We start from the raw sequence: 15,169 nt of genomic DNA on the forward strand, positions 1-15,169 counted from the left end.
CAGGAACTGCACTGTTTATCTATTACACAAATGCGCACTTCTCATGTCTGGCAGTAGTCCAAAAAACCCAGGACTGACAGAGGCCTCGCACTTGCCACCCCAGAAAAATATCTCACCTCCAAGCAAGGCTTCTTATGCTAAAGGGTGAAAAGTGCTCCAGTCCTTGAAATAATGGTGAAAGGATGGCGAAACAATACTGAAAGCAATGGTTTCTGCAAAGGCTCTAGTACCACGTATGAGAAATACCAAGTAACCTGGGCCTCAGGAGAGTTTTCTCTGCGAAAACCACCGTAGGCTGAAGGATGCAGAGACCAACCCTATCACTATTATTGGGAAAAATGCTATAAAAAATGGAAAATAATTATCAACATACTGGTTATTTCAAAAGTGTCAGGCCAAAATCTGAAACAGGATCTGCACTTTCATGTCTCACACAAATGTGCACCTCTCATCTCTGGAGATAATCAAATCAAAGCCAGGACTGACAGAGGCCCTGCCCTTATACCCCACACGGAAATCTCCACTACAACAGAGGATTCCTATGCTACTGGGTGAAAACTGCTCCTGTTCTTAAAATAATGGTGAAAGGATGGTGGAATAATACTTAAAAGACTGATTTCTTCAAAGGCTCTAGTAGCAAGTATTGGAAATGCCAAGTTAGCCGGGCCTCAGCATAGTTTTGTCTGCGAAACCACCTTCGGTTTAGGGATGCAGAGGCCAATTTTATGGCAATGACGGTGTAGAGTGGTATAAAAAACGGCAAGTAATTCTCAACCTAGTGGCTATTCCAAAAGTTCTGCCACAGAGCGCTTGGAAAAATCCAGTTACCTGGGCCTAGCCTTAGATTGGTCTGGAGACCCAGTCGCGATTCCCAGCTGATGAATCACATGATTCTGAAAGGAACGGTGAAAAGTGCGGATCCTGTTTCCGTCTTTAGACTGAAACAGGATCCGCACTGTTCACCTCTCACACAAATGCTCCCTTCTCATGTCTGGCGGTAGTCCAATCAAAGCCAGGACTGACAGAGGCACCGCCCTGGCCACCCCAGAAAAATATCTCATCTCCAAAGAAGGATTCTTATGCTAAGGGTTGAGAAGCGCTCCCGTTCTTGAAAGAATGGTGAAAGGATGGTGAAATAATACTGAAAACAATCTTCTCTTCAAAGGCTCTAGTGCCAGGTATGGGACATACCAAGTTACTGGGCCGCGGTAGAGTTTTCTGTGCGAAAAGAATCATAGGCTTAAGAATGCAGAGACCAACCTTATCACTATGACGGTGAAAAACGCTATGGAATTGGCAAATAATTGCCAACATACTGGTTATTTCAAAAGTGTCAGCATAAAATCGGAAACACGATCCACACTTTTCACGTCTCACACAAATATGCACTTAGCAACTCTGGAGATAATCAAATCAAACACAGGGCTGACAGAAGCCCCGCACTTACACCCCGCACAGAAAGCTCAACTACAAGGGAGGATTCTGATGCTAATGGCTGAAACTTGCTCTGCTTCTGAAGATAAGGGTGAAACCATAGTGGAATAACACTTAAAAGAACACTTTCTTTATAGGCTCTGGTACCGAGTATTGGAAATGCCAAGTTTACTGGGCCTCAGCATACTTTGGTCTGTGAAAACTATCCTATGCTTAAGGATGCAGAGACCGACCTTATGACAATTATGGTGAAAAATGCTACAAAAAAGTACCAAATAGTTCTCCAACTAGTGGTTATTTCGAAAGTTGTGCCGCCCACCTCTTGGAAAGATCGAGTTACTTTGGCCTAGACTTCGATTGGTCTAGAGAAGGAATCGCCATTCCTAGCTGATGAAGCAAATGATTCTGAAAAGAATGGTGAACAGTGCGGATCCTGTTTCCGTCTTTAGACGGAAACAGGAACTGCACTGTTTATCTATTACACAAATGCGCACTTCTCATGTCTGGCAGTAGTCCAAAAAACCCAGGACTGACAGAGGCCTCGCACTTGCCACCCCAGAAAAATATCTCACCTCCAAGCAAGGCTTCTTATGCTAAAGGGTGAAAAGTGCTCCAGTCCTTGAAATAATGGTGAAAGGATGGCGAAACAATACTGAAAGCAATGGTTTCTGCAAAGGCTCTAGTACCACGTATGAGAAATACCAAGTAACCTGGGCCTCAGGAGAGTTTTCTCTGCGAAAACCACCGTAGGCTGAAGGATGCAGAGACCAACCCTATCACTATTATTGGGAAAAATGCTATAAAAAATGGAAAATAATTATCAACATACTGGTTATTTCAAAAGTGTCAGGCCAAAATCTGAAACAGGATCTGCACTTTCATGTCTCACACAAATGTGCACCTCTCATCTCTGGAGATAATCAAATCAAAGCCAGGACTGACAGAGGCCCTGCCCTTATACCCCACACGGAAATCTCCACTACAACAGAGGATTCCTATGCTACTGGGTGAAAACTGCTCCTGTTCTTAAAATAATGGTGAAAGGATGGTGGAATAATACTTAAAAGACTGATTTCTTCAAAGGCTCTAGTAGCAAGTATTGGAAATGCCAAGTTAGCCGGGCCTCAGCATAGTTTTGTCTGCGAAACCACCTTCGGTTTAGGGATGCAGAGGCCAATTTTATGGCAATGACGGTGTAGAGTGGTATAAAAAACGGCAAGTAATTCTCAACCTAGTGGCTATTCCAAAAGTTCTGCCACAGAGCGCTTGGAAAAATCCAGTTACCTGGGCCTAGCCTTAGATTGGTCTGGAGACCCAGTCGCGATTCCCAGCTGATGAATCACATGATTCTGAAAGGAACGGTGAAAAGTGCGGATCCTGTTTCCGTCTTTAGACTGAAACAGGATCCGCACTGTTCACCTCTCACACAAATGCTCCCTTCTCATGTCTGGCGGTAGTCCAATCAAAGCCAGGACTGACAGAGGCACCGCCCTGGCCACCCCAGAAAAATATCTCATCTCCAAAGAAGGATTCTTATGCTAAGGGTTGAGAAGCGCTCCCGTTCTTGAAAGAATGGTGAAAGGATGGTGAAATAATACTGAAAACAATCTTCTCTTCAAAGGCTCTAGTGCCAGGTATGGGACATACCAAGTTACTGGGCCGCGGTAGAGTTTTCTGTGCGAAAAGAATCATAGGCTTAAGAATGCAGAGACCAACCTTATCACTATGACGGTGAAAAACGCTATGGAATTGGCAAATAATTGCCAACATACTGGTTATTTCAAAAGTGTCAGCATAAAATCGGAAACACGATCCACACTTTTCACGTCTCACACAAATATGCACTTAGCAACTCTGGAGATAATCAAATCAAACACAGGGCTGACAGAAGCCCCGCACTTACACCCCGCACAGAAAGCTCAACTACAAGGGAGGATTCTGATGCTAATGGCTGAAACTTGCTCTGCTTCTGAAGATAAGGGTGAAACCATAGTGGAATAACACTTAAAAGAACACTTTCTTTATAGGCTCTGGTACCGAGTATTGGAAATGCCAAGTTTACTGGGCCTCAGCATACTTTGGTCTGTGAAAACTATCCTATGCTTAAGGATGCAGAGACCGACCTTATGACAATTATGGTGAAAAATGCTACAAAAAAGTACCAAATAGTTCTCCAACTAGTGGTTATTTCGAAAGTTGTGCCGCCCACCTCTTGGAAAGATCGAGTTACTTTGGCCTAGACTTCGATTGGTCTAGAGAAGGAATCGCCATTCCTAGCTGATGAAGCAAATGATTCTGAAAAGAATGGTGAACAGTGCGGATCCTGTTTCCGTCTTTAGACGGAAACAGGAACTGCACTGTTTATCTATTACACAAATGCGCACTTCTCATGTCTGGCAGTAGTCCAAAAAACCCAGGACTGACAGAGGCCTCGCACTTGCCACCCCAGAAAAATATCTCACCTCCAAGCAAGGCTTCTTATGCTAAAGGGTGAAAAGTGCTCCAGTCCTTGAAATAATGGTGAAAGGATGGCGAAACAATACTGAAAGCAATGGTTTCTGCAAAGGCTCTAGTACCACGTATGAGAAATACCAAGTAACCTGGGCCTCAGGAGAGTTTTCTCTGCGAAAACCACCGTAGGCTGAAGGATGCAGAGACCAACCCTATCACTATTATTGGGAAAAATGCTATAAAAAATGGAAAATAATTATCAACATACTGGTTATTTCAAAAGTGTCAGGCCAAAATCTGAAACAGGATCTGCACTTTCATGTCTCACACAAATGTGCACCTCTCATCTCTGGAGATAATCAAATCAAAGCCAGGACTGACAGAGGCCCTGCCCTTATACCCCACACGGAAATCTCCACTACAACAGAGGATTCCTATGCTACTGGGTGAAAACTGCTCCTGTTCTTAAAATAATGGTGAAAGGATGGTGGAATAATACTTAAAAGACTGATTTCTTCAAAGGCTCTAGTAGCAAGTATTGGAAATGCCAAGTTAGCCGGGCCTCAGCATAGTTTTGTCTGCGAAACCACCTTCGGTTTAGGGATGCAGAGGCCAATTTTATGGCAATGACGGTGTAGAGTGGTATAAAAAACGGCAAGTAATTCTCAGCCTAGTGGTTATTCCAAAAGTTCTGCCACAGACCCGATGGAAAAATCCAGTTACCTGGGCCTAGCCTTGGATTGGTCTAGAGAACCAGTCGCGATTCCCAGCTGATGAATCAAATGATTCTGAAAGGAACCGTGAAAAGTGCGGATCCTGTTTCAGTCTTTAGACTGAAACAGGATCCGCACTGTTCACCTCCCACACAAATGCTCCCTTCTCATGTCTGGCGGTAGTCCAATCAAAGTCAAGACTGACAGGGGCACCGCCCTGGCCACCCCAGAAAAATATCTCATCTCCAAAGAAGGATTCTTATGCTAAGGGTTGGAAAGCGCTCCCGCTCTTGAAACAATGGTGAAAGGATGGTGAAATAATACTGAAAACAATCTTCTTTTCAAAGGCTCGAGTGCCAGGTATTGGACATACCAAGTTACCTGGGCCTCGGTAGACTTTTCTGTGCGAAAAGCAGCACAGGCTTAAGGATGCAGAGACGAACGTTACCACTATGACGGTGAAAAACGCTATGGAAATGGCAAATAATTACCAACATACTGGTTATTTCAAAACTGTCAGCATAAAATCGGAAACACGATCCACACTTTTCACATCTCACACAAGTATGCACTTACCAACTCTGGAGATAATCAAATCAAACACAGGGCTGACAGAAGCCCCGCACTTACACCCTTCACAGAAAGCTGAACTACAAGGGAGAATTCTGATGCTAATGCCTGAAAGTTGCTCTGGCTCTGAAAATAAGGGTGAAACCATAGTGGAATAACACTTAAAAGAACTCTTTCTTTATAGGCTCAAATACCGAGTATTGGAAATGCCAAGTTTACTGGGCCTCAGCATGCTTTGGTCTGTGAAACCTATCGTATGCTTAAGGATGCAGAGACCAACCTTATGACAATTATGGTGAAAAGTGCTACAAAAAAGTACCAAATAGTTCTCCACCTAGTGGTTATTTCGAAAGTTGTGCCGCCCACCTCTTGGAAAGATCGAGTTACTTTGGCCTAGCCTTCGATTGGTCTAGAGAAGGAATCGCCATTCCTAGCTGATGAATCAAATGATTCTGAAAAGAACAGTGAACAGTCTTTAGACTGAAACAAGATCCGCACTGTTCACCTCTCTCACAAATGCGCACTTCTCATGTCTGGCAGTAGTCCAAACAAGCCCAGGACTGACATAGGCCCCGCACTTGCCACCCCAGAAAAATATCGCACCTCCAAGCAAAGATTCTTATGCTAAAGGGTGAAAAGTGCTCCAGTCCTTGAAATAATGGTGAAAGGATGGCGAAACAATACTGAAAGCAATGGTTTCTGCAAAGGCTCTAGTACCACGTATGAGAAATACCAAGTAACCTGGGCCTCAGCAGAGTTTTCTCTGCCAAAGCCACCGTAGGCTGAAGGATGCAGAGACCAACCCTATCACTATTATTGTGAAAAACGCTATAAAAAATGGAAAATAATTATCAACATACTGGTTATTTCAAAAGTGTCAGGCCAAAATCTGAAACAGGATCTGCACTTTCATGTCTCACACAAATGTGCACTTCTCATCTCTGGAGATAACCAAAAGAAAGCCAGGACAGACAAAGGCCTGCCGTTACACCCCACACAGAAATCTCCACTGCAAAGGACGATTCCTATGCTACTGGGTGAAAACTGCTCCTGTTCTTAAAATAATGGTGAAAGGACGGTGAAATAATACTTAAGAGACTGATTTCTTCAAAGTCTCTAGTAGCAAATATTGGAAATGCCAAGGTAGCTGGGCCTCAGCATAGTTTTGTCTGCGAAACCACCTTCGATTTAGGGATACAGAGACCAACCTTATGGCAATGACGGTGAAGAGTGGTATAATAGAAGGGCAAGTAATTCTCAACCTAGCGGTTATTCCAAAATTTCTGCCACAGAGCGCTTGGAAAAATCCAATTACCTGGGCCTAGCCTTAGATTGGTCTGGACAACGAGTCGCGATTCCCAGCTGATGAATCAAATGATTCTGAAAGGAACGGTGAAAAGTGCGGATCCTGTTTCAGTCTTTAGACTGAAACAGGATCCGCACTGTTCACCTCCCACACAAATGCTCCCTTCTCATGTCTGGCGGTAGTCCAATCAAAGTCAAGACTGACAGGGGCACTGCCCTGGCCACCCCAGAAAAATATCTCATCTCCAAAGAAGGATTCTTATGCTAAGGGTTGGAAAGCGCTCCCGCTCTTGAAACAATGGTGAAAGGATGGTGAAATAATACTGAAAACAATCTTCTTTTCAAAGGCTCGAGTGCCAGGTATTGGACATACCAAGTTACCTGGGCCTCGGTAGACTTTTCTGTGCGAAAAGCAGCACAGGCTTAAGGATGCAGAGACGAACGTTACCACTATGACGGTGAAAAACGCTATGGAAATGGCAAATAATTACCAACATACTGGTTATTTCAAAACTGTCAGCATAAAATCGGAAACACGATCCACACTTTTCACATCTCACACAAGTATGCACTTACCAACTCTGGAGATAATCAAATCAAACACAGGGCTGACAGAAGCCCCGCACTTACACCCTTCACAGAAAGCTGAACTACAAGGGAGAATTCTGATGCTAATGCCTGAAAGTTGCTCTGGCTCTGAAAATAAGGGTAAAACCATAGTGGAATAACACTTAAAAGAACTCTTTCTTTATAGGCTCAAATACCGAGTATTGGAAATGCCAAGTTTACTGGGCCTCAGCATGCTTTGGTCTGTGAAACCTATCGTATGCTTAAGGATGCAGAGACCAACCTTATGACAATTATGGTGAAAAGTGCTACAAAAAAGTACCAAATAGTTCTCCACCTAGTGGTTATTTCGAAAGTTGTGCCGCCCACCTCTTGGAAAGATCGAGTTACTTTGGCCTAGCCTTCGATTGGTCTAGAGAAGGAATCGCCATTCCTAGCTGATGAATCAAATGATTCTGAAAAGAACAGTGAACAGTCTTTAGACTGAAACAAGATCCGCACTGTTCACCTCTCTCACAAATGCGCACTTCTCATGTCTGGCAGTAGTCCAAACAAGCCCAGGACTGACATAGGCCCCGCACTTGCCACCCCAGAAAAATATCGCACCTCCAAGCAAAGATTCTTATGCTAAAGGGTGAAAAGTGCTCCAGTCCTTGAAATAATGGTGAAAGGATGGCGAAACAATACTGAAAGCAATGGTTTCTGCAAAGGCTCTAGTACCACGTATGAGAAATACCAAGTAACCTGGGCCTCAGCAGAGTTTTCTCTGCCAAAGCCACCGTAGGCTGAAGGATGCAGAGACCAACCCTATCACTATTATTGTGAAAAACGCTATAAAAAATGGAAAATAATTATCAACATACTGGTTATTTCAAAAGTGTCAGGCCAAAATCTGAAACAGGATCTGCACTTTCATGTCTCACACAAATGTGCACTTCTCATCTCTGGAGATAACCAAAAGAAAGCCAGGACAGACAAAGGCCTGCCGTTACACCCCACACAGAAATCTCCACTGCAAAGGACGATTCCTATGCTACTGGGTGAAAACTGCTCCTGTTCTTAAAATAATGGTGAAAGGACGGTGAAATAATACTTAAGAGACTGATTTCTTCAAAGTCTCTAGTAGCAAATATTGGAAATGCCAAGGTAGCTGGGCCTCAGCATAGTTTTGTCTGCGAAACCACCTTCGATTTAGGGATACAGAGACCAACCTTATGGCAATGACGGTGAAGAGTGGTATAATAGAAGGGCAAGTAATTCTCAACCTAGCGGTTATTCCAAAATTTCTGCCACAGAGCGCTTGGAAAAATCCAATTACCTGGGCCTAGCCTTAGATTGGTCTGGAGAACGAGTCGCGATTCCCAGCTGATGAATCAAATGATTCTGAAAGGAACGGTGAAAAGTGCGGATCCTGTTTCAGTCTTTAGACTGAAACAGGATCCGCAATATTCACCTGTCCCACAAAGGCGCACTTCTCATGTCTGGCGCTAGTCCAACAAACCCAGGACTGACAGAGGCCCTGCACTGGCCACCCCAGAAAAATATCTCATCTCCAAAGAAGGATTCTTCCGCTAACGGTTGAAAAGGGCTCCCGTTCTTGAAACAGTGGTGAAAGGATGGTGAAATAATACTGAAAACACTCCTATCTTCCAAGGCTCCAGTGCCAGCTATGGGAAATAGCAAGTTACCTGGGCCTCAGCAGAGGTTTCTCTGCGAAAAGCAGCATAGGCTTCAGGATGCAGAGACCGACCTCATGACTATTACGGTGCAAAACGCTATGGAAATGGCAAATAATTACCAACATACTGGTGAATTCAAAAGTGGCAGGACGAAATCGGAAGCACGATCCACAGTTTTCCCATCTCACGCAAATATACACTTACCAACTCTGGAGGTAAACAAATCAAAGGCAGGGCTGACAGAAGCCCCGCACTTACACCCCACCCAGAAATCTCAACTCCCAGGCAGTATTCTAATGCTAAGGAGAGAACCCTGCTAGGTTTCTGAAAACAACGGTGAAACCACAGTGGAATAATACTTAAAAGAACACTTTCTTTGTAGTCTCTAGGACCAACTATTGGAAATGCCAAGTTTACTGGGCCTCAGCCAGCCTTCGTCTGTGAAAACTCTCGTATGCTTAAGGATGCAGAGACCAACCTTAGGACAATTAGGGTGATAAGTGCTACGGAAAAATACCAAATAGTTCTCCACCTAGCGGTTCTTTCAAAAGTTGTGCCACACACCTCTTGAAAAGATCGAGTTACTTTGGCCTAGCCTTTGATTGGTCTGGAGAAGCAATCGCCATTCCCAGCTGATGAATCAAATGATTCTGAAAGGAAAGGTGAAAAGTGCGGATCCTGTTTCAGTCTTTAGACTGAAACAGGATCCGCAATATTCACCTGTCCCACAAAGGCGCACTTCTCATGTCTGGCGCTAGTCCAACTAACCGAGGACTGACAGAGGCCCTGCACTGGCCACCCCAGAAAAATATCTCATCTCCAAAGAAGGATTCTTACACTAACGGTTGAAAAGTGCTCCCGTTCTTGAAACAGTGGTGAAAGGATGGTGAAATAATACTGAAAAGAATCCTATCTTCCTAGGCTCTGCTGCCAGCTATGGGAAATAGCAAGTTACCTGGGCCTCAGCAGAGGTTTCTCTGCGAAAAGCATCATAGGCTTCAGGATGCAGAGACCGACCTCATGACTATTACGGTGCAAAACGCTATGGAAATGGCAAATAATTAGAAACATACTGGTGATTTCAAAAGTGTCAGGGTGAAATCTGAAGCAAGATCCACACTTTTCCCATCTCACGCAAATATGCACTTACCAACTCTGGAGGTAAACATATCCATCGCACGGCTGACAGAAGCCCCGCACTTACACCCCACCCAGAAATCTCAACTACCAGGCAGGATTCTTAATCTAATGCGAGAACACTGTTGGGGTTGTGAAAATAATGGTGAAAACACAGAGGAATAATACTTAAAAGAACAATTTCTTAGTAGTCTTTAGGACCAAGTATTGGAAATGCCAAGTTTACTGGGCCTCAGCCTGCTTTCGTCTGTGAAAACTCTCGTATGCTTAAGGATGCGGAGACCAACCTTAGGACAATTACGGTGAAAAGTGCCAAGGGAAAATTCCAAATAGTTCTCCACCCAGCAGTTCTTTGAAAGGTTGTGCTACACACCTCTTGGAAAGATCGAGTTACTTTGGCCTAGCCTTCGATTGGTCTGGAGAAGGAATCGCCATTCCTAGCTGATGAATCTAATGATTCTGAAAGGAACGGTGAAAAGTGCGGATCCTGTTTCAGTCTTTAGACTGAAAAAGGATCCGCAATATTCACCTGTCCCACAAAGGCGCACTTCTCATGTCTGGCGCTAGTCCAACTAACCCAGGACTGACAGAGGCCCTGCACTTGCCACCCCAGAAAAATATCTCATCTCCAAAGATGGATTCTTATGCTAACGGTTGAAAAGGGCTCCCGTTCTTGAAACAGTGGTGAAAGGATGGTGAAATAATACTGAAAAAATCCTGTCTTCCAAGGCTCCAGTGCCAGCTATGGGAAATAGCAAGTTACCTGGGCCTCAGCAGAGGTTTCTCTGCAAAGAGCATCATAGGCTTCAGGATCCAGAGACCGACCTCATGACCTTTAGGGTGCAAAACGCTATGGAAATGGCAAATAATTACCAACATACTGGTGACTTCAAAAGTGTCAGGATGAAATCTGAAGCACGATCCACACTTTTCCCATCTCACGCAAATAAGCACTTACCAACTCTGCAGGTAAAGAAATCAAACGCAGTTCTGGCAGAAGCCCCGCACTTACACACCACCCAGAAATCTCAACTACCAGGCAGGATCCTTATGCTAATGCGAGAAACCTGCTCGGGTTCTGAAAATCATGGAGAAACCACAGTGGAATAATACTTAAAAGAACACTTTCTTGGTAGTCTCTAGGACCAAGTATTGGAAATGCCAAGTTTACTGGGCCTCAGCCAGCTTTCGTCTGTGAAATCTCTCGTATGCTTAAGGATGCAGAGACCAAGCTTAGGACAATTACGGTGAAAAGTGCTACGGAAAAATATCAAATAGTGCTCCACCTAGCGGTTCTTTGAAAAGTTGTGCCACACACCTCTTGGAAAGATCGAGTTACTTTGGTGTAGCCTTTGATTATTCTGGAGAAGGAATCGCCATTCCTAGCTGATGAATCAAATGATTCTGAAAGGAACGGTGAAAAGTGCGGATCCTGTTTCAGTCTTTAGACTGAAACAGGATCCGCAATATTCACCTGTCCCACAAAGGCGCACTTCTCATGTCTGGCTCTAGTCCAACTAACCCAGGACTGACAGAGGCCCTGCACTGGCCACCCCAGAAAAATATCTCATCTCCAAAGAAGGATTCTTACGCTAACGGTTGAAAAGTGCTCCAGTTCTTGAAACAGTGGTGAAAGGATGGTGAAATAATACTGAAAAGAATCCTATCTTCCTCGGCTCCGGTGCCAGCTATGGGAAATAGCAAGTTACCTGGGCCTCAGCAGAGGTTTCTCTGCGAAAAGCATCATAGGCTTCAGGATGCAGAGTCTGACCTCATGACTATTACGGTGCAAAACGCTATGGAAATGGCAAATAATTACCAACATACTGGTGATTTCAAAAGTGTCAGGATGAAATCTGAAGCACAATCCACACTTTTCCCATCTGACACAAATATGCACTTACCAACTCTGGAGGTAAACAAATCAAAGGCAGGGATGACAGAAGCCCTGCACTTACACCCCACCCAGAAATCGCAACTACCAGGCAAGATTCTTATGCTAATGCAAGAACCCTGCTCGGGTTCTGAAAATAATGGTGAAACCACAGTGGAATAATACTTAAGAGAAAACTTTCTTGGTAGTCTCTAGGACCAACTATTGGAAATGGCAAGTTTACTGGGCCTCAGCCAGCGTTCGTCTGTGAAAACTCTCGTATGCTTAAGGATGCAGAGACCAACCTTAGGACAATTATGGTGAAAAGTGCTACGGAAAAATACCAAATAGTTCTCCACCTAGCGGTTCTTTGAAAAGTTGTGCCACACACCTCTTGGAAAGATCGAGTTACTTTGGCCTAGCCTTTGATTGGTCTGGAGAAGGAATCGCCATTCCTAGCTGATGAATCAAATGATTCTGAAAGGAACGGTGAAAAGTATTCCCACTGCCGGTTTAGGGTTTCGCTGTATCAACTCCATTAATGTGGTCTTCATCCAGCTATTTTCCAACCTCACAAATAATTTTGTTGTCTTCTCTCCTATTCTTCCCGTCTTTGAGAATAGATTCCCAATACTGTATTTTAGGAGGATTTTATGGAGTAAGTGAAATGAGATGTGTGTAATCAGTTTTCAGTCTTTTCCCAGAAGTTGTGAATTGTGGAAAAAAAAATGTTTTCAAGACTTCTTTCTACACACATATATGATTGTATGATTTTTTCTTTAATATTACAAAAGAATTTTTCAACTGTGATCCACGTAAGTACTTTTAGACTCACCCGCATTTCCGCATACATATCCAGAATTTCATCCTTTAACTTAAACCGTTCATCTTGGTCAGTGTCTCTAATGCTTAGGACTCTGGTCCTATACTGTCGAAACTGATGAACCTCTTCTGCCTTTTGCATTGCCTGCTGCTGATTCAGTTCATCTGTTTGCAGCAGAGGCTCCTTTTCTGATTTCCTTGATATATAATCATCAAAAGAGAGACATGAAACATTTGAGAACTCTGGTATAAACTTAAGTTCAGAATTCAAATAGTTTAGAAACAGTGTGATGGTCTGAATCAAATCAAACATCAGGAATAGAAAGAATAAATAATTATTTTTTAGATGTGCTATGCTCCATTTACTGATTCACAGATATTTTAGGGAAATATTTTGTAGAATATCAGCATATTTGTATTCACCATTTGTTGAGGTAACTGTAGAATCAATGTTCAAAAATATGACAATTTTTTAGGTTTTCCTTTTGAACTGTGCAGCTAAATAATTTTGACAATGTTTTTAAGCTTATAAATATGCTTGAGTAGCTATTCTCTACTAATCCTATCATCTAAATTTATTAAAAAATTGAATCTAATGAAATAATGGCAGCAGGTATGATGGAAATTTTCTGTAGCTCATCTCACTTTAATCAGGTTTCAAATTAAATCTTTACAGAAAACATTTAAATGCCTTTATGATTTATTTACTAAATGTTTGCTAAATTTGAGATGTAAAATTTTGTACTTCTAAAAATTTGGACACAATGAGGATATATTAAGCATTTAATTTCAAATTTTCAGTTGCTTAGCAACTGCCAATTGACAATATAGCCAAAATTTTATAAACACAGTTGTCTGTATTAATCATGCTTATTAAAACTTACCGTACATATTGATTTAAATCCATAAAATTCTAGTGCTTTTCGAAAAAGTTGTGGAGATGTTTCCAAAATTGTTGGGGGCTCTGTTTAAAAAAGAAAAAAAGACCTAGGCTTTCAAAAAATAATCAACAATGACTAAGTAAATGACTATTATATCTCATTTTAATTGAAAATATTTTCTGTTGAAAAACAACCATTGATTGCACATGCCTTATTTAATATCACATTGAAATATAATCACATAATTATATTTCATGTTTATCCTCTAACTGATGTTACTATACCTTTATTTGAATGAATGGGATGACAAAATGAATATACTTTATTAGAAGAGTAACAAAATATTATTCTAATCACATTAAATGAAGGAGGAGACCAAAAAAAAGTATTAAGTTATAAAATTTCATTACAAAGAAGTTAAATGATCCAATAGTTAAAGCTCTGTTTTAACAGAGCCAGTTAGGCTCTGTCTGAAAGTTATACTAAGCAGTATGGGGATTGGGATATAAATTCGTAAAAAACATATTTATACAAAACACTGAAAACAGTATTTTACCTTCAAGAAACTTTTAGTACATTGGAGTAGGCAATATATAAAAGGTAAACACGGAAAATCAAATTAGCAGCAACTTTCTACTCCATAGGCCGATAGTTAGCCCATAAGGACAGATTTAAGAGACTATTTAGAGACTAGGATATAAATCTTTCAGCCTTTTCAGACCACTTTATCTTTTTATTAAAAAACAAAACAACCTTATTGAAGTATAATTTACATACCATTATATTCACCATTTTAAAGGTCTAATTCAAGCCTTTTTAGTACATTTTCCAAGTTGTGCAACCATCAACAAAATCTAGTTTTAACATATTTCCATCATCCAAATAAGATCTCTTGTGCACTTTTATAGTCACTATTCCCGCCACAAACTCCAGGCAACCATTAATCTACTTATGCCTCTATAGATTTGTTTTTCCTGGACATTTTATTTATGTAGAAGTAGATTCCTGGGTCATATGGTAAAATTATGTTTAACTTTTTAAGAAACTGATAAGTTGTAGTATTTTATTATTATTGTTAACTTCATAATCAATTTTGCAATCACAAAATAAAAATCTCCCCACTTGGTTCTTCTTTTAAAAAAAGACTTTATTTTTAAGACCAGTTTTAGGTTCAAGTAACATTAGAGGACGATACAGAGATATCCCATAGGCCCCTTTTCCCACACATACATAGACTCCCCCATCAGAGTGGGACATTTGTTACACAGTCACACCATCTACAAACAAAGCCGGTTTTATTTCTTCCTTCCCAGTCAGTACATCTTTAAATTTCTTTTTCTTGTCTTATTGCATTTGCTAGGACTTTCAGTACAATGTTGAAACTGAGTGGTGAGAAAGGACATCTTTGGCTTGTTTCTGATCTTAGTGAGAAAGCTTCCAGTTCCTCACCATCAAGTATGATGTTAGCTGCAGTTTTTTTGTTGATATTCTTTATCATGTTGAGGAAGTTCTCTTCCCATTTGTTTTTTCTTTTTCAAAATTATTTTGGACATTCTGGGTCCTTTGCATTTACACATAAGTTTTGGAATCAGCTTATCAAATCTATAAAATGTCTATTATGATTTTGATGGAAATTATACTGAATTTATAGATCAATGGGAGAAAGATTACTATCTGAACAATACTGAGTCTTCTAGTCCAAAGCGTGGATTCTTTATGTAGATCTTATAAAATTTC

At 41.6% G+C, this 15,169-nt stretch overlaps 1 pseudogene; it reads right to left on the minus strand.

Moving 5' to 3' along the window:
• Positions 1 to 15,169, minus strand: part of LOC123633192 — a 155,307-nt pseudogene that overhangs the window by 19,217 nt on the left and 120,921 nt on the right.

Source organism: Lemur catta, chromosome 2, assembly GCF_020740605.2.
Source record: "Lemur catta isolate mLemCat1 chromosome 2, mLemCat1.pri, whole genome shotgun sequence".
NCBI classification, from domain to species: Eukaryota; Metazoa; Chordata; class Mammalia; order Primates; family Lemuridae; genus Lemur; species Lemur catta.